The sequence below is a fragment of the Arvicola amphibius genome, chromosome 1, assembly GCF_903992535.2.
Source record: "Arvicola amphibius chromosome 1, mArvAmp1.2, whole genome shotgun sequence".
NCBI lineage: Eukaryota > Metazoa > Chordata > Mammalia > Rodentia > Cricetidae > Arvicola > Arvicola amphibius.
The window spans coordinates 199,604,814-199,629,440 of record NC_052047.1 but is presented as its reverse complement, the minus strand read 5'-3'; positions in this window follow the sequence as shown (position 1 = coordinate 199,629,440).

Sequence of the window (24,627 nt, the reverse complement as noted above, 5' to 3'; positions counted from 1 at the left end):
CCCTTGAACTTTTGATCCTTTGGCCTCCGTCTCTCAAGTGCTGAAACTAAAGACATGAACTGCCACACGCAGTTCTCATCTGAGTCTCTTTCTGTAGGTGGTGGCCACAGAAAAACACAAGTCCCCTTGAGGGGGACTTCACGTTTACTTATGGAGGCACAAAATCACAGTACTAATTCTCCCTAATAGGCCCAGTAACAGGTTTTCATCCAATAATTTCTGAACACTCCTCAGAGGTCTATGCTTTCAGTTTTTAAGAAGCCACAATCCGGACCAGCAAGATGGCTCAGCAGGTAGAGACACTTTCTACCAGCCCTGATGAGCTGAGTTCTCTCTAGGACCTAACTACATGATAGAAGGAGAGAATCGGAGCTGGGAAGCCTTGCTCTTTGAACTGTGCTGGGAGTCGCGGTAGGTGTGCCTGCAATAACAGCAAAGCTTCACAACTCTGAAACCGGAGGTCGAGGGAAGTCTGAGGTGCAGCTCACAGCGAGGTTTTTAAAAGTAGGTTTACATTTCAATATCAGACATTAGAAGTAAAGATTAGAAAATAATTTTATTTTATTGTTTGAGTGTATGTATGTTCTAATTTTGTGCGAGTACCTGTGGCAACCAGAAAAGGGTGTCAGATCCTTTGGAGTTGGAGTTGCAGACATTTGTGAGCTGCTGTTGTGGGTGCTGGGAATGAACTCAGGTCCTCCACAAGAACAGCAAGCACTCTATAGGCTGCTGAGACATCGCTTTCTTTTTCTTTTTTTATTAATTAAAAATTTTCATTTATTTTACATCCTTAATAAAGCTTACCCTCCTTCCTCTACCCATTCCCTCTAATCAGCTCCTCTCTGTCCCCCTCTTACCAAACTACCCCTCTTCCACCTCTGTTCCAAAAGGGACAGGTCTCCCATGGGTGTCAACAAAGCAAGGCATATCAAGTTGAGGTAGGACTAAGCTCCTTTCCTTGTATTAAGGTTGGGCAAGGCTACCCATCATTAGGAACAGGTTCCCAAAAGCCAGCCAAAGTGTCAAGGATAGGACCCCTTCCCTCCCACTGCCCGGAATCCCACAAGTAGACCAAGCCACACATAGACGGTTACACATATGCAGAGGACCTAGGCTTGTCCCGTGCAGGCTCCCTAGCCATAGACCCACAGTCTGTGAGCTCCCATGAGCAGGCCAGTCGCTTCTGTGGGTTCCCCTGTGATGACCCCGAGCCCCTGCTGAGCCATAGCTTCAGTTCCCAAAGAAATGTTCTTGTTTACAATTAAGAGAATTGTATAGTAAGATATCTAAGTGCATGGTATGAGCTATGAAAGAACTAAATGCTTAGATTTGTCACTTACGAACTTGTGACCTTGAACAAGTTTTGTTTGTTTGTTCTGTTTTGGATGAGTTATTTAACTTCTCTGTATGTCCATTTCTATAGAGTGTGTGTACAATAGGACCTCCTAGCTGGGGTTGTCGTGAGTGTCTAGATGATCTTCTCTTTGTCCCTTCAGTGCAGATTCCAACAGTTCTCTTTCCTGTTCTATGCTTTGGAAGGCCAGCTCATACTGAGGGCATCAAAGGGTGCTTCGCCTTGCCTTCTGGCTTACTGTTGGTTGGCTGAGAGGAGACAGCAGCCAGAGAGCCTGAGGCAGGAAGAAAGTGAGGTTAGAGCTGTTGCCAGGCATTGTCTGCAACTCAAGGTTCTTGCCAGACTGCCTCTGGAAAGAAGCTCACGTTGGTGTACCTCCAGGCTCCTCCTGTGCATCCCTGCAGGTGACCTGGCAGGGGGGTGACCGGCGCCATGCCGCGGTAAGGCAGGGTGTTGCAGGATCCCTTACTGAGTTCCCCAGAGCCATGAACTGCTTTGCCTTTTTATTCATTACACTTCAATGTATCCAATTTGTGTGTGCCATCTGTTTCCTGCCCGGATCCTGATTTATAGGACCAGGTCTTCGTTCTGAAGCACTTAGAACAATAGCTGGCTTGTAGTAAGCACTGTATAAATATTTGATAAACAAAAGTATTGAGAATAGGAACCATTTGTAGTCAACATTGAACATATGTTTCCATAGCCATACAAAACAAAACTTCACAGCTATTCCCAAGTAAAACTACTCTCTTCAGTGGATTTTATATGGATGGAGTGACTGTCAATTTTCAATCACATTTGAAGTGCTTAAGTTTAAAGAAAAAGAAAAAAAACCTCTTGAATAAAATATTTTGTTTTTATTTGACATGAGTCTATGGGGAATTTATTCACTATAATAATTACATAAAGCTATTTTTTCTCTTCTTAATACATCTTTGCTGCCTGTCTTTGTACTTTTAACTCCATGTGCAATAGTTTCATTGATGTTTTGGGATAATTTGGAATGCAAACATCTTTGCTTTTTTTTTAGCTGGTCAGATAGGACCACTAGCACTGGGAATGCATCTGAGTGAAGGAATTCATCCTGAAGACAGGATGCTGCTGTGCCCAGAAGACAGAAATCTGCATGTTGGTGTCCTTTGTTCCTTCCTTTGGATCTAGAACCTTTGAATCTAAGGTACTGAGGCACCTTCTTGCTCTCATTTTATTTCAAGGTGTTTATAATTGTTTGGTTCACCATTATTATTATTTTTTTAACCACACCTTCTTGTCTGAGCTCGCATTTATTTGTTTTCTGTTTCAGGAGGGGTTAGCTCAGATCCATTGTGGTAGTAACATCTCCATTTAATATTTTAAAATTCTAATTCATTTCTTTCATATTCTGGTCTCAAGCAAGCAGCAAAAGAGAACAAAAGGTTTGAAACTTTGCATATCTGAGCATGTCTCTTTTTTGCATTTATGGAAGATAATTACTTTCCCAAACAGAATACCCTTAGATCCCCAAATCTTTTCCTAAAAGTTCTGTAGATGTTACTCCAGCAACTTCCAATTTCTTCAATAGTAGAAAATGTCTGGTTTGTATCATTTTGTGACTAAACAAGGATGCTAACTAGACTATTGTTATAGAAATAATATGTCTTCTCACACTTAGAGATTAATAAAGGAGAAGGCTCTTTAATATAGCACACATCAAGCTCTGGCTAATTCCCAAAGAGGAGTTGGCCTTGAATAGAAGATTTTGCTATCATATACATCCAAGGCTTATGCATTCCATATGTCTGTCATTCTTAAATCTCTGTGTCATGGTCCCAAGATGCACTTTGAACAATATAAACAGAGGCAACAGACTGAGGATCTGGTTACGTGGGAAGATGGGTTATATGTACGACCCTGGGCTGCCCCTTGAGCTGTTAAAAGCATGTTCTTTGGGATGGGCCTAAAAGTTGGTTGTAAGGTTGGTTGTTATGGAAACTGAGCCTAATGGCTGGCCAATCTTGGTGAACAGATATTTATATAAATATGTGTTTGCTTATTCCTAACAGGCCTGGGTATCACGCTACGTAACTTTGGGAAACACTGGAGACAGTGCTCCTTTAACTAAATTCTGCTTTATGTGATTTAATGTCTCCTAAGCAAATCCATTAGTAAACCTTTTATAGCATAAATTCTACTACTTCAAGTCTCTTCTACGTGACTATACCACAAAAATAATTTTTAAATTTTGGCACCAAACTTTTATTTTGAAATGATACTTTGCACAAGGTAGCTAAAAAGATGTCTAGAAATAAGTTTACCAAAATAATACAATGAAATTAGAATGCATTTCTAAAAGATTTAGTTAAAGAAGCAGACAGATTACATTTGTGCATAGGACCAGAAAAACTTAGTATGACAAAGATGTCATTTCTCTTCCCCAAAGTTTATAGATTTCAGTAACTGGAACAATCAGCTAACCGTTGGGCCTCTATTACATACAGAATAATGTATGCTATGTGTAGAATGTGCAGAATAAAGCCAGTGTGGATTGAAGATCTATAATGAAAGCAAAATTTTAAGACTTTTAGAAGAAAATACAGAAGAAATCTTTACCTCGTGGTAGGAAAGGTTTCTCAAGACAGGCTTAAAAACAAACAAAAGCCTCACAAAAAAAATAACTAATAGATTATCAACAGTGAAGACTCTTGTACATCAAAATGTCATTTGAAACTATAATTTAAAAGTATAAGGGGGAAGTCACAGAATTGGAAACATTTGAAAAATGACAGAGAACTAAATAATTAAAAATTAAAGCCAGTAAAAATGAACGATGTGCAATAATAGAGATCATAGTGAAGGAGATATGAATGCCTAGCAAATAAAGAGATAGATGGTGAGCTTTGTTAGACTCTGAGAAAACTAAGATAAAATTATAGTAGAAACCACTTATATTAAAAATTCTGAGACTGTGTTGATGGGAATGGGAAAGATAAGAATTCTGTTTAGTGACAGGTGGGAGTGCATGCAGGGGCAATCACTCTTGATGACCTCACTCAACCAAGGAGCAGGGACTGAAGCTGAGCATGGTGGACACCTATAGTTCCCAGCACTTTGCCGGTTTAGGCAGGAGGATGGAGAAGTGGTGGCCAGCCTGACCCACATAGCCAGTTCAAGGCCAGCCTGGATTAAAACCACTACCATCATCACCAACAACAAAAACTCAGGTTCTCTTATGCCACCAACATGTTTACCTCTAGAGTAATAGTTCTGAAACGTGGCAAAGTTCCTGGATAGCTTATTGCTGACTTGACACAGCCCTGAGTCATCCAAGAAAAGGCTCACTTGAGGAATTTCTTAGCAAAAAATAGCCTGTGGGCATATGTGTGATTAATTGGCTTGATTAGTAACCAATATAGGAAGATACAGCCCACTTTGGGTTTGGAGAGCTGAGTCCTATTGAAATTGTTTTCAAAAGAGGCTGGGAAACATTCTAGGTGCCAAAAAGAACTGCCCTTGTTCCCAGGGAGTAAAACATGGTAAATAGTGAACAGGAAAAACAATGGTATATAAACAATGTAAAAAAGAAACAGAGCAGGCTCTCCGACTGCTTTCAGCTTCCTATGCATAACAAATCTACATTTTGGAAAAGACGTGGAAAACTATTATGCAAAGCACTGGAGAACAACCAGACAGATAATGGAGGACAAGTCTCAATGGAGGGTGGAAACAATAGAACGTCCCATTATAACTCCATGCTAGAAATTAGCACCCAGCCCCAGGCCAAATAAAGCTGCTATAATATGGCTAAAAATTCCTGTGGCTTTTCTGGCACTAGCAGACAGGATACAGGAGAGATGTGGCTGCAGTATCTGGAAAGTGAAGGGGATATCTTGGAAAGAAGAGAGCCTCAGAATATGGGGAGACCTGTTCTGTGCATGCATTGTGTATGCCATTGACTGGCTATATTTTGGGGAGTAACTCAGCAACGATAACCTAAAAATTTTTAAGTACTTTCTCTACAAAAAAATATATCAACTATTTAAAAAAATATGAGTTTTTATACTATGTTAATAATATTGAGCTGCACTTGAATTTCATATTCTTAGAAAACATCTCCCTAGTACATGCACTCCATACACATTACAGAACCCTTCATTCTCACCTTTTTCCTCATGTGTTGGTTCTGGTTCATTTTTCTCAGCCTGTTGACTTCCTTCCTGCTCACTTATGCCCCGGGCACACGCAGTAGGATCCTTTCCGTCCTTTTTTAGTTCATCTGCTTTCTGCTCAGATAGTTATTTAGCTTTGGCTGTCACATCTCACTGATTTTTTTCCCTGGTATCTTCAATAGACCTGGGGCAGTTAACTTATAAAAAGAAAGAGCTTGTTTAGATTATGGTTACAGAAGCTCTAAGGAAGATCAAGTGACCTTATTGCTTTGGGTATCTAATAAGAGAACCAGAAGTCAGTAATGCGGATCTGATGCCAATGCAAGCTATTCAATAGAAGAGACACAGCCAGGGGGTGTTGGTTGGTCCACGAAGGGAACAGACACATAACCGTCCTTTGGAAATAAAGTTTATAAAAGACAAAGGGCCACAAGGTCATGCTCAGCCCTTGATGTGGAAGGGAGAACCTTGGACAGAAAATGCTATCATTCCGCAGGTACCATTCACCTTTTCTTAAGACAGGGTCTTTCAGTGACCTAGACTTGGGCGAGTAGGTTAGGCAGACTGGCCTGTGTGCTCAGGAATTATCTGTCTCTACCTTCCTGGCACTGGGATTTTAAGTGCTCATTAGCATAGTGGGCTTTTTTTATGTGACCTCTGAGGTCAACTTGGAGTCCTATGCCTTCCTCTTTACTGATGAGACAGCTCTCCACCCAAATGCCTTCATATAAAATGTTGCTCAAACAATGATGCCAAAATTTTGTGGCTATATCACATGCTTCTGATGATTTTAAATTATCCAAGAAGACTGCTTTATTCGTCTTTATCTCTCTCTCCATCTGTCCACTTTACTGCCCGAATACCCACCTCAGTCAAGTTTGTTCATAATGAGAATTAAATAAACATTTGCTTACATGAATGAATGGTGCTTCCTTCTTTCACAATCCCAGAGTTCATTTTTTTTTTAAGTATGTGAGATTTATGGTCCGTAATGTCATTCACTTGTCTCCCTATTATAATATCTCTTCTCTAAAATATTGCTGATAAAATTGTCCTGCTGTAAGATTAGCAACATGCCTGTGCTTTCTTGGAGAGTCCAGCCAAATCCTTCTCTGATCATCTGTTACTGCTGGAATCCCATTGCCCCTCTCATTAGGCTTCTTTCTATGTGGATTATCCAATTCATACTGGGAATATTTCAGTACTTCAGATTCTTCACTGTTCAAAGGGCCTCGGGTATCTGCAAGATCTGTGAGCTAAAACACTCCTGGGTTACAGGTTTTAACTTCATTGAAAACTAACTGCACATTTTTATCATTAAGCATGAGCATCGGGTGACTTTCCAATTTCTGTTGAAGGCATGGTTCTGATCAGGCTAAAGCCTTTCAGTCTACACAATTAGTGTTTCATAGCACACTAGGGAACATTTATTAATTTCCATTTTACTTGTCTTTTGAAGGTTATGAGGGTTACAGGTTCTAAGTTAGAGTTATTGAAACTTTAAAAGGTGTAAATAGGTAAATATTATGGCCCTTAGAAAGGTGAGAAATTTTTCCCTTTAAGTGTGTGATTAATATTACTAATAAAAATGTCATCGGCCTTTCCCACCATAGTAACACAGGTATAAATGATGTGTGTGTGTGTGTGTGTGTGTGCATGTGCACACGCGCATGTGTGGTTTTCTTTCTACCTCTAATAGGTCCTTTTGAGATACTGCTTAATATAAGACAACTACCTTATCTTAGAAGTTCTTGGTTTTAACAATGATCCTACACGAAAGTAGAATCTTTCTATGATTTGGTAAAGACTTGTCTTACATTAAAAAAAATCTGTCACTTATTTAGTTGTTTAGGTGAGACTTTGAGACATAGGTTTTTGGGGGTCTTTGTTTCAGTCAATTGAACAACAATAACAAAAATACCACTTCTATTAAGGGTTCAATCTTGGGAATAAGGAAAGCATACTCTTCTGTGGATAGATCACGCCTCTATTTTAATTTAATTTTATTTATACACTATTATGTTACTTAAGAAATTATTTCATTACAATATTAGTCAGGATTAGACATACAGTAAAATATTTAACTTTGATACATAGAAAGCAATAGCTTTCAAGCAGCTTTGTTGAGATAATGTAGTTTACCCGCTTAGAATATAGGACTCAGTGCAATCAGTCTTACAACCTAATCTGAAAACATTTTCATCAACCGAAAGAGAGATCCCATGTTCATGACCAGCCACTCACAATTTTCCTCCTACTGCACCAGCCCTGCGCCTCACAAACCCACTTTCTGCCCCATAGATTAAGCAGTGTTTAAAAATTTTATTTACTTATTTCTTTGCTTATTTTTGGTGTTCTGAGATAAGGTCTTGCTACATAACTTAGGCTGGCTGGGAACTCACAGTCTTTTTGCTTTATTCAGCTAAGTGCTTAGATTACAGGCCTGTGTCAGCATGCATGGCATTTTAATACAGATTTTAATTGTTTTAAAGGTTTGGTGATTTATGACCTTGTTACAGAGAGTACATTTGAAACCATAGTCAGATTATAGCATTTAGCAAATCTTAGCGGGATTTTTACCTTTAAAATGAAGCACCTGGTTGAAAACACTGCGGGTCATTGATCAGCTTACAGGAGTGCTATTGCCTGTGCAGCCCCTCTCTTTGTTACTTTCCTATTTATGCCGATACAAATGCTGGACTGTTACATTAGAAAGACTCCGAATGTTTGAACATTTATCATGAACCACACTCAAAGGCTCAAAGCAGAGTATCTCAGGCAGCTGGATCACTCCTACTTTCTATTCAGATTCCCTCACCAATGAGGGGAGGGGTGGGAAGGGGGAAGAGAGAGAGAGAGAGAGAGAGAGAGAGAGAGGAGAGAGAGAGAGAGAGGAGAGAGAGAGAGAGAGGTCATTGCCATTACACAAAGTGAGTCCGCATTGTGCATAAGTGGTACATGTTCAATACAAATATATTGCTATGTATACAGTAAAAATACTATACGTTTTTATTTCATGTATATAGGATTTATTTCTACAAAACACTTAAAGCCACATTCTCTAGGGCATCTAGACGTTAGCCCTAAACATAGAAAGCAGAAGTCTGTAGACTAGTGTTCTAGGTAAATGTTTAATTCTTCTGCTTTTACTCATGGCATTATTTGAAAAGATGGGGGTCATTTATCTATTCACTCATTCATTCAACAAATGTTTATTGATTAATGACAATGTAAAGGCCTGTTACAAGGCCCAAGAAAAAGCTCAGAGCTGTCTTATAGCTGCCTTGGGAGGTGTCTACCAACTCCAGAACATGAAAGGGTGGGCTGTCTTCTTACAAGAGAAAAAGCTTTAAGAGTCACACATCTTCTCCTTTTTCTTGAAAAACTGCAGACTATATTTTGCAGGAAAATTCAGCATAATTGGCATATACCCATCTTTTTAGGTGAATTAGGCCTTAACTGACAGATAAGTCATTTTGTTCTAAAATTCAACACTCAGAAAATCTTATTCCCCACAATGTTTTGACTATGTCACTTGCCATTTATAGTTGACAGCCTTAAGCAAGAAAAAAATTGTAAGGTTAGGGAAAAATATTAATGCAAGTTGATAACAAAGCCGAATTCTGTAAATCTATAGCAGCTTACAGCAATCACAAAAGCATGCAAAAGTCTTTCATCTATTCAAAAATATGCAGTGCACAGAATGTCTGCTAAGGTGCATGACAAGTCAGAGTTAAATATATATTAATAAATGAATTAGCTTCATAAATAATAGCCATAATGACATTTTAGGAGACAATAAGTCTGAGGATTGTCAGAAAACGGTTGATGTATGAGCTTCACGTCTCAGTGATTCTTCAAAATGAATAGATAGTTCAGACCCGCGACCAGCCTATTTCCTTGAATAATTTACTTGTTGTCAATTTGTACAGCCACATTACACATGCAAATTGTGCTGCCTGTGCAAACACCACTTGGAGATGATAAAAACAAATTTACGAAGGCTATAGAAGGAGGATTTATTTCACTTTCTCACCCAGGTCAAGCAATACATGTATCTGACGATTGTGTGTACCCAATTTTGTTGTAATTATATCAGCAAATTATTCCTTATAATCTTATTATTTTTAGCAGTCTCCTTGTGCTTGGGATAATTAGCTTTCTTCACTCAGTGTAAAAACAATTCAACTTGCCAGCCAGGCAGGGCATAGCTCCATTATCTGTTTTGGGTTTAAATTTATTCCCTATATTCTTGGACACTTTGTGTAAATTAAAAATTTCATAGTCCCTAATACTGTACACGCTGTTCATTCAGTGATGAATTAAGGCCCCTAAACCTCTCCGTTTGCTATTAGATATCTCACCCACTTTATATGTTAATCTGTGCTAATGAATTCCACAACCCCTAGCCACAGCGAGATGACTAAAATTATTACCACTTACAGAGATATGCCTTTTTCATTTAAAGTTCAATTCAAATTGCTCCCATAAACAGTCTGCCACACAAAGATACCTCCTATAAAGGAGAGTTACTTACCTATAAGTAGAGTTCTCTGAAGGTAGTATTATCTTCAGATACACACTCTTAGGTCACGTGCCCTCAGGTCTGTGGCATGGTGGGGAGAGGATTCAGAGCTGATGGGCAGGTCGTTCTTTCCTTGGGGCTCTTCATTAGCTCTGTGGCCTGTATTCCTGAGGGTTATTGGTGCCACACCCCTTCACCTAGCCAATCCTGTTTTGAGTAGGACAGGCCCTGTGTTGATGACTAAAGGAAAAGGGCTGGTTGTCTTGAGTAATTGCATATAAGCAAGATGTACACTTAACCACCTTAAAGACGTTACCTACAAAATTGTGTGCCTCGCCACTGAAAAATGAATCTGGGAGTTTTTAACATATAGAATGACATATTAGCCTCTATATTGCTTTTGTATGAATAATGTTTATTGTGGAAGTAATGCATCCTCCTGTGGAAGAATTAAAATACATAAACACAAAGTTGATAAGAATCATATTTGTTCCCACCACACTGCTGCCACAACTGCTGCCTGGTATCTATTTTTATAGACTTTTTTCTACTTAAGATTCTACTAAGAATCTTTTTAGGATACCAAGAGACTGTTATTGTGACTTATACCAGTAATTCCAGCACTTAGGAGGCTAAGACAGAAGGATCACTGAAAGTTGAAGGCTAGCCTGGGCTATGCAGTGAGTTCCAGGTCAACTTGGGTATATATATACACACACACACACACACACACACACACACACACACACACACGTGTGTGTGTGCAGGGTCTTACTATATGTATGTATATATGTGTGTACATATAAACAAATATATACACCCAATAAGACCCTGTGTGTGTGTGTATATATATACATACATATATACATACACATACACACCCATATTTGTACAGATAAACAAATGTTAAATCACTAGTCTTATGTCCTTTTTCAACTCATTCTAAGGAAGGCACACAGGGAGGCTGTCCTGTTTGTCTCTATGATTTGCTGACTTTCAGAACGGTGGCTGTGCCTTTCTCTACAGTTGGGTGATTCTTTGAGTCTATTGTGCTGGGCCCTTAGCTTCACTCACTCCTTCCTCAGCAGAACATTCAAGACCATTTTCATGTTACTTTGGCACCTGTGTACTTGAGGCACAATCTGATGGTGAGGTCTTTGTGTCAGCCCTAATCAGATATTCTGTAGGCAGAGGGGCTGTTGGTATAGATGACACTTCACACTTGCTGTTGATTTTCTGTGATTCTCAGATTGTATGTTGTCATACGGCTTTATAGATGAGAACATCTAGGGTCAAGGGGCTGATGTAATGTGCCTAGAGAAAAGAATTAGTGCCTGGATCTTTGCAAATTCTAATGGCAACACTATTTATTTTAATCCTTGTTCTTATTTGTCACTTGAGACTTTGGCACAGGGGTGGAGGGGACATTTAGTGGGTTTTTAGTATTTTTCTTTAAAGCAAGATCATTTCCCAAGCTGAGTCTTTGGAAACCTTTTTGGTTAGAAATTCAGAACCTCATACATTATTTTATTTAGAAGCTCTTTAATTATTTATGATCTTGAGAAGGTGATTTACATAAAGCAAATATTTCACTTCAGGAGAGTTTATAATAGTCTATCTTTTATTGTATTCTCTATTTAGAAGTCAAAACAACTTCTTGGGAATGAGATTTTTAAAAAATTTCTGTCCATGGTTAAGAAAATGACCGCCCCAGATTAACTTCATATTGAAGATCAAACTTGAGAGCAGATTATGAGAACATGCCCCAGACTTCCTGAATCTTCTCCTTTTGCCTCAGGATCACTCATGGTGTTACATACCCACACAATAAGATGGAAATACAGATGATAGATTACAGCCTGGGAGTAGCATCCAATTACAGGAACTGTTTAATATACCATCTTCAACTATGAAACCATCATGCAGATGATAGATGGAGCTGCTGCAATTAACTTGAGTTAATATTTGGCAGAGCCAGATAGGCAACTCTTAACACATAATCTCCCCCAAATTGTGATATGCTTTTAAGGAAGGATTAGATGTACTTCACCCTAGCATCTTCTCTGGAACACAGTGTGTCTGTCTCATTGTTTCATTTCCATTTATGAATTCCAAGTGTTTGATTCTCTCTCAAAAAACTAAGCTCAGAAGAATGTAAAGTGGGCAGGATAGGCTTTCTGTATACCAACTGCCCTCAGGTCTGTCTCCTTATCTCTCTTTCCAGTCAACTCTGCCTCTTCTTGAGCGCCCCGTGGTCCATTACTCCTCCATTACTTCATGAAAACCACTTTTGTGAAACAAGTTGGTCATTCAAACACATTCTCATACAGTTGGCTAATAAATCTTAGTGTGCTTTCATCCCCAGAAATAGTTTCATTTTGACAAAGATTAATCCTAGAGCCAATGTTTGTGAGCTAAGATAACGTTCATAATGATCATCAAATGGCAGGACTTGGCTCAAAGTTCTTAAGCATCAGGGACATTGTAGAAGTGTTGAATGGCAAGTGGAAGATTGGGTTCTTTTCTTGGTCCATGTTACAACTTATATTTTGGCCTGGTCTACTCATACAGAATATGGGATAGTCAAAAAGCTATCTCATATAGTTGCTATGAGGATTAAATCAGTGTGTGATGTAGGAAGTCCTTCTGTATATGTGTTGCTTTTATTGGTTAATGAATAAAGAATATGCCTTGGCCTGTGATAGGGCAGAGTAGAGCTAGGCAGGGGGGAGGGAACTAAACTGAATGCCCGGGTAAAGAAGGCAGAGTCAGTGGGACGCCATGTAGCCGTCAGAGGGGAAAGACATGAGCTATCAGCTGGAACCTTGCCGGTAGGCCACAAGCCTCATGGTAAAATATAAAATAATGGAAATGGGTTAATTCTAGATGTAAGAGCTAGCTAGCAATATGCTTAAGTTATTGTCCAAACATTATTGCAGATTATATAGTTTCTGCATGGTTATTTTAGGACTGAGCAGCCGGGAACAAAGAAGCGGCCTCCTTACTACAAGTGTGTTATATACTTAAGTAAGTATAAACACACTTAGAGTAGTGCGGACATTTCAGTGGAGCTCAATTTCTTTGTAGTCTTCTTCTTCCTGTACTTCCTCCTCATTCTTTAAGGGAGAAGGTGTGGTATGGAGATTAGGAGCCAGGTGTTCTGTGATGTGGGATGTCCTTGTCATTCTGTATACTCCAAATGTGCATTGCTTTTATTAGTTGATGAATAAAGCTGTTTCGGGCAGGCAGAATATAGCTAGGTGGAAAATCCAGACAAAGATGCAGAGAGAAGGAAGGTGGGTTAAGGGAGATGCCATGTAGCCAACAAAGGAGTAACATGCCAGGGCATTACCAGTAAACCACAGAAACATGGTGAAACACCATAATAGGAATGGGTTAATTTATAGGTAGAGCTAGCCAGTATGAACCATTGGCCAAACAATTGTAATTGAGATTGAGATTCTGAGTGGTTGTAGAAGGAAGCGGCGGGGCTGCGTCCCGCCACCAGGCCGCCGGCTAGCTTTACACCCGAAATAATTACACGGAAACTGTATTCTTTTAAACACTGCCTGGCCCATAGTTTCAGCCTCTTATTGGCTAATTCTCACATCTTCCTTTAACCCATATTTACTAATCCGTGTAGCACCACGAGGTGTGGCTTACCAGGAGAGATCTTAACCTGCGTCCATCTCGGAGAGGAGAAGCATGGAGACTCACTATGGCGACTGCCTGAAGCGTCTCCCCAACTCTCCCAGAATTCTGTTCTGTCTATTCTGCCTACCTAATTTTCTGTTCTCTTAAAGGGCCAAGGCAGTATCTTTATTAATAATGAAAGTAACACATAGACATTCCTCCATCAAGTGGTTATTTCATAAGCAGCTGTGGGGACTGGTGGGACAGAGAAAAACCTTCAGCTACAGTTTTGGGCATAGGTCTGGACCACATGATGGTAAGTACATAATCTTTATGAACTTTCATTTCTTTTTTTTTTTTTTTTTTTTTTTTTTTTTTTTTTTTTTTTTTTTTTTTTTTTTTTTTGGGTTTTTTTCCCCATAAAAATGGGAAATTTTTAGTAAAGAAGAATTTTAATTATTTTTTCATACCAGTTAGTTGTGGCTTGTAGTTCTTTAAATTATGACACTAATAAAATAATTAACAATAACTGATTAGTACTCCAAAGAGAACAGGTTACAATAACATGGTAAAAGGAAGGAACAAAAGCGCTTCAGAAAACACATTTTAAAATAATTTTCAAGTGCGAAATCCAGTACAGTACAGTTTGTCCCTAACACATGGAGCCCATTAATAGAGCATTTCCAAATATACAAAGATATTAGGGTAAAAAAGAGATGGTTAAAATATGTCATGTTTTGTTGTGAAAGTTAAGAAAATGGTGTCAATTTAGCAATGTGCTATATACCCAGTGGGAACATATTAATGGATTATGGTTATCAATTCCAATAAGGGCAAAATACAGATATTTAGGGTCAAAGGTACAATTTTCTAAATACAAAATTGTTTCTGACAATGATATAACCAAATATAGGTGTTAGCTTGTTGACATTTAAATAGTTAAGTTCCTGGGTTTCTGAGCCAGAATGCTATTTCCTTTATACAAATATTTTCCTGCAATTCAAAGCAAATATACAAATAAAAACTACAATGGTATTATTTAGAAAAAGTGTTCTAGGAATGATTTACCAAGATGCTAGTAAATGAACTATCACAATAAAGAAAAATTGAGTATTTGAAATAAATTCTAGAAGAATTCAGTAAACAAAAAAGTTGTAAAAAGATATTATACAAATTCTGTCATTAATCACAATTATAATTTCATTTTTATGTGTGTATAACTGATTTTAAAAATTATTTTTTATGCCAGGCAGTGGTGGTGCACACCTTTAATCTCAGCACTTGGAAGGTAGAGGTAGGCAGATCTCTGTGAGTTTGAGGCCTACAAAGTAAGTTCCAGGAAAGCTAAAGCTGTTACACAGAGAAACTATGCCTCAAAAAACCAAAAAAAAATATTAAAATATTTAATATTATTATATAATAATAAGTATTAGTTAATATATCTTAGTATATATACATATATTCATACATACACAGGCAAAACACAAACATAAAAATAAATTTTTTAAATTAAATTCATTCATTTAGTTTATATCCCAACAAAGTTTTCCCTTTCTCCTCCACTCTCTTCCTATTCTCTGTTCCCATCACCCTGCAGAATCCACTCATCCCCTCTTCCTCTGTCTCTGTTCAGAAAGGGGTTGGCCTCCCATAGGTGTCAACAAAGCATGGCATATCAAGTTGAGGTAGGACTAAGTTCCTCTCCTCGTAGTAAGGCTGGATATGGCAACCCAGTATGAGGAATAGGTTCCCCCAAACCTGCCAAAGCGTCGGGGAGAGGTCCTGCTCCCACTAGTAGGAGTCTCACAGTAGACTAAGGTGTACAACTGTCATTCATATGTAGAGGGCCTAGGGCAGTCACGTGTAGGCTCCTTAGCTTTAAGTCCAGTGTCTGTGAGCTCCTACGAGCTCAGGTCAGCTGTTTCTGTGGGTTCCCTTGTGATGACCTTGCCCAATTAGCTTGTACAATCCTTCCCTCCTCTCTTCAATAGGATTCCTGGAAGTAATTCACCATATAAACAAATTGAAAGAAAAATAAATCTTTTACAAAGAGATTCCATCAAAGAGGGCTGGGAAGATGGTTCTGTCAGTAGAGAATCTGTCATCCAAGCATGAGGATCTGAGTTTGAATCCTGAGTACACATGTAAAAATACATATACAATATACACCTCTGAAGCACGATTAAATAAAAACTCAGGGTCAGAAATTGGGGTTCAACCTGAAGATCTGAAAAGCAAAACAGCCAGCCACTGGCTCTTACCTCAACCTCAGTCTGAAATGGTGATCCTGCCTCCAGGAATCTCACAATGAGACTGCATGTCTGAGAGCTGTCTCCCCCCATTGTGTATTCCTCTCTAGGGCTGGGATTAAAGGTGTGCACTACTGGGATTAAAGGTGTGTGTTACTATAACCTGGTCTATAAGGCTGACTGTTTAACTCTCAGATCTTCAGGTAGTCTTTATTTATTAAAATACAATTGAATTGCCATTATATGCCTCTAATTATTAGTGCTGGATAATCAGAAGAGGATTTCTATGGTTTACAAAATCACCAGTCTAGCTGAATTGGTGCACTCCAGGCTCAATGATAGACTGTCTCTTATATTTTTGGTTGTGAGTCTAGCCTTCAGTGGCTGAGCCATTTCTCCAGCCCTACACTATCTCAGAAAATAAAGGGGAGAGAGATTGAGGAAGACTCAAGATGTTGATTTCTGACACTCACACGTGTACACACACACAACTCCATGAGAAATGCATGGAAGGATGTGCATCTGGATGCATTAGACAATGCTTCGACTTGTCATAGCCAAACAAGTTACTTTCTGACAAACATCTGCACATATAACATCTGTACACTCTGAAAGAAGCAAAATAACTATGTGACAACATCAGTATTGGGGGACAAAATAAGAGCAGGTATGTACTGGAAAGATCAGACACTGATGGAGAGGACAGTTAGGTATAAGTTCATTGTTGTTTCTGGGTTTTATTCTGAAGGCACGCTGAAATCAGTATGGTATGGGGGAACTAGAAATGGAATAGGATTCTGGTCTTACTTGGGAGAGAGTTTGGTCCAATAACTATTGCTAGAAAGCACAGGAAAGAAGAGAATATGATTGTAAATTTTACATGGCCTAATTTCAGAACTAACTACATACTATGCAAGCAAAGGGCAGACTCTGAAGAAATCCAGCTAGGCAAAAACACCGAAACTTAAATCTGCACGCCTCCTATTTCTGAAGAGACAGAGTTTACATTTGGTTCAGCCAAGTTAACTCCCTGGTTTAAGTAACTAATCAACTAATCTTATTGGAGGAACACACTTTAATCCAGAGTTTCTATGACACATCATTCACAATTTCCAGGATAGAATCCAAGATCATTTGCAGTGATAGATTGTATAGAAAGGCACTTTGGAGATTATGAAAATATACCTCTGGGTGTATCTGTGAGGGTGTTTCCAGAAAGGATCAACCAACTAAAGGATGGGGACACTGTGGTGCTCTGAATAAGAAAAGCCCCCTCTAGATTCATTTACTGGAACACTTGTTCCAGGAACCTTTGATGCAGCCTTGCTGGAGGAAGTACAGCACGTGAGAACAGGCTTTGTTTTACTTCCTGATCTCTCTGTCTCTTTGTTTCTGTCTCTGTCCTTCTGTCTCTCCGTGTCTCTGTCTCTCTCTCTCTCTCTCTCTCTCTCTCTCTCTCTCTCTCTCTCTCTCTCTCTCTCTCTCTCTCATTCACCATTATGGCAGACATCTCTGGAACCATAAACCAAAATAAACTTCCTTCCCTAAGTTGCTTCTTGTCATGATATTTTATTATAGCAAACAAAATGGAACTAGACTTCCTGCCCTGAATGCAGAAAGTATCATCTCATCACTGGGCTGCAGATAGAATGAAGGAGGAAAAAGGAGGAAACCCATTAGCGCAGGACCCACTCCTGTCTCTGCTTTCTGGTCACTATGACTGACCTGCCACATCCTCCTCACCACGATGAACTGAAACCTCTGGAATTGAAACAAAACAAGAATTTACTTCTTTTAAGGTGTATCTGTCTTGTATTGACAGGAAAACCAGCATACTTATTATACAGAGATATGGAACATGAATGATCCTTTTTTCCTCCTTAAATTTTTACATTTGTGTGTGTATGTGTGTGTATACACACACATGCGTGCACCCATGAGCCATGGTATACATGTGAAGGTCAGAGTACAACTCATAAGAGTCATTTTTCAGCTGGGCAGTGGTAGTGTACACCTTTAATCCCAGCACTCGGGAAGCAGAGGCAGGGGGATCTCTGTGAGTTCGAGACCAGCCTGCTCTATACAGCAAGTTTCAGAACAGGCACCAAGCTACACAGAGAAACCCTGTCTCTAAAACAAAACAAACAAACAAAAAAGTCATTTTCCTCTTTCTAACATGTGCGTTCCAGGAAATGAACTCAGGTTATCAGACTTGACAGTAAGTATCTTTATCTGCTTAGCCATCTTGCTGGAACAAACCATTTTCAACATAAAAATCAATGAATAGTAACCCTGAGATCATCCACTGTTTGAATAAAAATGAGAATTTTAAAATAATAATATTTTGGGGTAGAAAGGAAAATAAAACAATGAAAGGATGGGAAACCCCAGCTGAGCAATACAAAGAATTCAAAAACACTAAATAGAAAGTACCAGTTCAACAATGTCGGTATCAATGTTGGTACCAAACTCATCTATTAGATTTAATGTATATCCGACCAAGTTCTTCATGGTAGTTTTTGTAGAAATTAAAAAATTCTCAACTTTGTCTTAAAAAGCGAGCAAACTAAGATGACCAAAACTATTTTGAAACAATAACAAATGGTTGAAAAAAGCCACTGTAATTAAGATGATGTAATATTGGAGGAGAGACAGACCAACAGAAGAGAATTCAGGGTCTAGAATACATATTCGCATCTACATTATCAACTTGAGTTTCCATAAATGTACACAGCAACTTCAATGGAGAAGTTTAAAGAAGTCTTGCTGGGACAACAGGACATCGGGGTACCTAAAAATGAACCTTGACTTCTACTTGGCACCATATAAAGAACTGACCCAAATAGATTATAAACCTAAAACCTAACAGTCTAAAAAATTTTATAAATAAAACAGAGAAAGTATCTTTTGACCTTGAGTAAGGTAAAAACTTTTTTGACACACACGCCACACACACACACACACGCCACACACACACACACACACACACACACACACACACACACCCTAACCCGAAATGGGACCGAAATGACTGTGGGAAAGGGCAGGACAATTACCTCTGTCAACAACTGGGGTCCAAGTACTAGTGTCTACGAATGACCGTCCAGTGTGTGAAAGTACAAGTGTTTATGATTGACTAATAGGTGCAAAACTAACAGATGCAACTTCTTCCTCCTGGATGCTTACAGCCTAAGACCTGAGATGTTTACAGCCTACAGAGACCCCCTACCAAGGCTAGCTAAGTCCTCTCCTCTGTGCTATTGAAAATAAACATGCTGAGGTATTTGAACCACTCCATGAGAGTGTACACAGACTACCAACTTTTCTGTGTCCCTATGTCTGTTATTTCTTTAGTATCTGTCATTTCCCTCGTACCCCATTACCCTTAATCAGGTCAAGACACCAAGCCATGCAGATCACCAAATAGTACAGAAGGTAGAAAGGAATTCAGATCTGGTGAACAGCCAAAAGTGAAGGATATTTGAAAGTCACATTTAATTAATGATGTTTTATAGGAGTTTACAGTAAAGGAGGTAGCCCCTGTGGCCAGGCTGAATTCATAACACTGGAGCAGCATGAAAAGAAGAAAGAAGCACTCAATAACTATGAAAAGAAAAGAAGACTGGAAGGCAATAAAAAAATGAATGGGAAAATATTTTAATTGATGTTCAAAATTGCCTCTTACCCTATATTCCCATTGACTTCTAGTTATGCATGCTGTTTCACACAGCTCCAAGTCTACCTTTCAAATGCACAAGACTATTTAACATTCATCTCTCTTGAGCACCTAAATCATCATGTTGTTTTCTTGACCAGAGTACTATAAATTTTTCCACTGGATCAAGTAGAACATCAGCATTTGTCTTAGGAGATGCTCCAAGTCTGGCCCAAGAATATTATTTTGAGATAAGAGTCTCAACTATCAGCCCAAGATGATCTTGAACTTGTAGTATTTCTTCCTCTACCTTACAGGCTCTAGGGTTACAGGTATCACTATCCCAGTTCTAAGATTATTTCTTATGATTTACTCTAAATCATCTTATTCCTTGCATTCACTACTTGTTCGCGTGATGTTTCTAAGTCACAGGCCCCACTTCTCTTTATCTAATTCACTTTCATTTTCACCCCTGCCAAGTATCTTTTTTTTTTTTTTTTTTTTTTGATTTTTCGAGACAGGGTTTCCCTGTAGTTTCTAGAGCCTGTCCTGGACCTAGCTCTTGTAGACCAGGCTGGTCTCGAACTCACAGAGATCCGCCTGCCTCTGCCTCCCGAGTGCTGGGATTAAAGGCGTGCGCCACCACCGCCCGGCTTCCTGCCAAGTATCTTAATAAGCCTGTTCATGTACTTCTGTAGCCACACACCTTAGACAGAGATGGCACTGGAGACATCGTAATGATCATAAAAGTGCTGACAGTGTAATCCAAGCATCTGTCAACATTCATGGGCATCTTGGTTTTTATACATCAGAAAACTACTTATTGACAACTTCTCAAATACCAGGCTTTGTATTAAACATTGATATGTGTTGTTTCAAATAGAGAGGTGAAGTAGGTAGCAGAATATTTTTTTTTTTTTTTTTGGTTTTTCGAGACAGGGTTTCTCTGTGGCTTTGGAGCCTGTCCTGGAACTAGCTCTTGTAGACCAGGCTGGTCTTGAACTCACAGAGATCCGCCTGCCTCTGCCTCCCGAGTGCTGGGATTAAAGGCGTGCGCCACCACCGCCCGGCTGCAGAATATTTTTGAAAATGAAAATGTTCAAAAGAAAAGGGAGAGACTCACAGACTTCGGTGCATCAAACCAGGAATGATCGGAGGCTTCTGATAGAATGGGACCAGACACGATATGATGATGGGGAAGAAGAGATAAAAGAAACCAAAACCTCTCTTTTCACAAGACCCACACTGGTTATGTTATTGCACTGGTCATCACGGATGTCTACATGTTGAATGTTCTGCCCTGGGATGTAGTAAGGAGCTGTGGGCAGGCCTGTTTCTCATCCCACCCGGCTCCTGGCTACCGGCTAGCTTATGCCCCGAAATAACAACACACAAATTGTATTCATTTAAATACTGCCTGGCCCATTAGTTTCAGCCTCTTACTCACATCTTGACTAACCCATATCTAATAATCTGTGTAACACCACGAATGGTGTCTTACCGGGAAAGATTCAGCATGTCTGACCTGGTGGCTGGCTTCAGTGCATCTGTCTCCCTGAGGAGAGGCACGGCAGTCTGGCCCAGAGAGGCGAGACAAGGCGATTTATCTCACTTAGGAGAGGCGTGGCATCTGACTGAGCCATCTACCTCACTTCCTTCTTCCTGTTCTGTCTACTCCACCCACCTAAGGGCTGGCCAAGGCAGTTTCTTTATTAAAACAGAAGATCCTCCCACATCACTGGGATTGTCAAGGAACCTCCACTTATGAGGCACTATGTAACAGAGGGGGAAAGCAGTAACTCAGCATCTAGTGAGTCCATTGTATTTGTTTGGTAGCTTTGTATGCCTTGTCCTGGTTCTGCACGGCATTGTATGTGTGGCATTAGACAAGCTGCTTCAACTCCTGTCTATAAGGATGATGCACCCAAACCTACCTCATAGGATTGCATAAGATACTAGAGGCAAAATATAAACATACACAAATACTCCTTAAATGTCCCTCCTCTGCTGTCTTTCTCCATTAGACCTGAAGAATTTGAAAATACTAGACATGGACAATCAGGAAAATGTGCTTCTCTTTGCACTTCCCCATATTATAGAAAATTTCTTTCCTTGTGTCATATTGTTAGCTGTTAGTTCTTAAGTATATTCTTGGAAGACTTAACATTGTTTATAGATGCTTTACACTGAAAAATGTAAAAAGAAGTTCATATAAATTGCAATTTCTCAATCATGATGGATAGCAATAAAATTATGAAATTCCAAACTCCCTGGTTTCAATTTCTCTACCAGTCACTGGAACGTACTTTTGCAATTTTGAAAGAGAAGTACATTGTATAGAAGGAAATTAATTATTCTTTCTCAGTTTCAGCAAGGAGTATATTTATTATATGTTCAACAGAGTTGTAGTCACTTTATCCAAATGAGAAATAGTTGAGAGGCTGCATTATATTCAGAGAACATTTTCATCAATCAGAGATTTAGCAGCCACCAAAAAGAATTCCACAATTAATCTTTCATATCATGGGTGTGACTTATAATCTCTACACCGAAAGTATTAAATATGACGGAAAACTGTTCTTAAACCTTAATGTTCCTCAGCAAAGAAACACTGCTTTGTGTTTTTGAAGATATGAAGAATTTAAATGAAACTTACATGCTTGAAATTAGTGCCAGATGCAATACAATTCCAGTACAATTCACTAGAAGCATGGTATATTTCACTATGATTTACTAAAAAGTATTCAACAATTCTATGTTTCACTGAAATCTCAAGAATACAAGTATTTCATTCACAAAACACATGGCTTGGCAGGTTTCCAGAGTGGGAATTTTCTAGAGGGAAGATAAATTTATTGATTAAAATAAATCAAATAACTGACATTTTTCCTTAGAAAACTTGCAAAACATAAAATGCAGAAGTTGACAGACATCTCACAGTTTGAAGCAGAACAAAACTCTGAGATATGACTTATGTTTATTATCATTAGTGTCATAAATAGATATTTAAGAATTTCATATTAACATTGAGAAAACATATATGTAATTACATACATATACAAATGTGTATATGCTAATGATTATCTTTGGCGTTTTTTATCCATTTCTACCCAAGGTACAGTAATATGCAGTAAATAATGAGCATTTGTGAATGGAATATGTACAGAGAAATATTTCAGATACTAAACTATGTGTCACTTTTTTCCACCCCATGCTATGGCTTTTCTCCCTGTCCTCTCACCATTCTGGGCACGCATCTGCCTTTAGCAGTTGTTGTGGGCTTTCCCAAAATTCATGTTGAAGCCTTAAACCACAACACAGCTATATCTGGAGATGGGGCCTCTAAGGAAGTAAGTACAATCAGATCTAAAGAGTGAGTCCCTGACCTGGAACCATTAATGCCCTTATGAGGACTCCAGAGAGCTCTCCTAAACTGTGTTCCAAACAGGTCATGTGAGCTCACAGAGATAGTAGCTGCCTACAAGCCAAGAGAAGAGACCATGCTAGCAGACTTTACAGTATCCACAGTGTGAGAAATGCAGCAATTATTTAAGCTCCTCTGTCTATAGTATTTTGTTATGGCAACTCACGGCAGACTACCACAATTAAGTTACTCAATGCTGACAGTTGCAAAACCAGTTTCATATACTTTCTTAATATTTTAAGGATTTGAGCAGAAGGAAATCCCGTTTAAAAGCTGGACAGTCTTGTTATTGGAGAGTTTCATATGAATCCTTTAATTGTTCAGCTTTGTTTTCCTCTGAATCAGGGAATGCTTGAGAGGGGAACCTCAGCCATGCAAACTTATCAAATTAGGACATATCACTACAACATAAACTTGGCCTATCTTCCATAAGATGTTGGCGGTTGTATGGGTGTACTAGGTGTTTAAGTAGTAGGATTAACTACCTAATAATGCTAAATCCACTCATATTATTAAACACAAGCAAAATTTTATATGTCAGAATATTTTTGGTTTTTTTTTGTTTTGTTTTTTGAGACTAGATTTTTCTGTAGCTTTGGTGCTTGTCCTGGAACTCGCTCTTGTAGACCAGGATGGCCTTGAACTCACAGAGATTCTCCTGCCTCTACCTCCTGAGTGCGGAGACTAAAAGTGTGCGTCACCACCCCCCAGTCATCAGAATATTTTTAAAAGGCACTTGTCGATAATGTAAGTAAAAAATATTGTAGGTTAAGCAATGTGTACATTGTTTGACCTACAACTAACTCCTTTCTTTGAATAACTAAATACCTTGTATGACAACCTAACTTAATAGTGCATTAGTATTCTTGTATCATGTTGCTGAGTCTTAGTCAAACCATAGTAGCTGGTTTTTAGCTGGTCAGTGTGACAGTTGGTCAGACCATTAGGTAATATTACCTAATGTTTATATTAGGTAAAGGCCCAGATTTGACCAAACACACTATTATATCATCTCTTTTCATACCTATTGGTTTTTTGAGACAGGGTTTCTCTGTGTGGCTTTGGAGCCTGTCCTGGAACTCGCGCTATAGACCATACTGGCCTCAAATTCAGAGATCTGCCTGCCTCTCGAGTCCTGAGATTAAAGGCATAAGCTCCCACTCCCTACTTCTTTTCCTTACTCAGCGGTGGAACTCTCTGAACTTTGACAGGATCATAGCTCTACCCCATTCACGAAAATAGCTGTTTGTTCAAATAAATTCTTGTTAAAGGCTTTGCATTTTGTGTGTGCATGGGCCCACAAGCGGGTTCCAGGGCTACTATAGAGTTCAGAAGACAACTCTCAAGCACAGTTCCACAGGGGATATTCAACTGTCTTTTGTGCTCACTGGCCTGGGGCTGGCTTGAGTAGGCTTGTCTGATTGGCTAAGGAGCCCCAAGAACCTGCCTGTCTGCCTCCTCAGTGCTGGAATTACATGTATAGGCCACTACCCCTGGCTTTTAAAATATGGATTCTGGGGATGGAATGAACTCAGGTCCTCCTGCTTGCTAGGCAAGCTTTTCACTGACTGAGCTCTCTCCGTAGCACTGTATTTTCTCATATAAGCACCACAAGAAAACAGGAACATAATCTGATTACAGA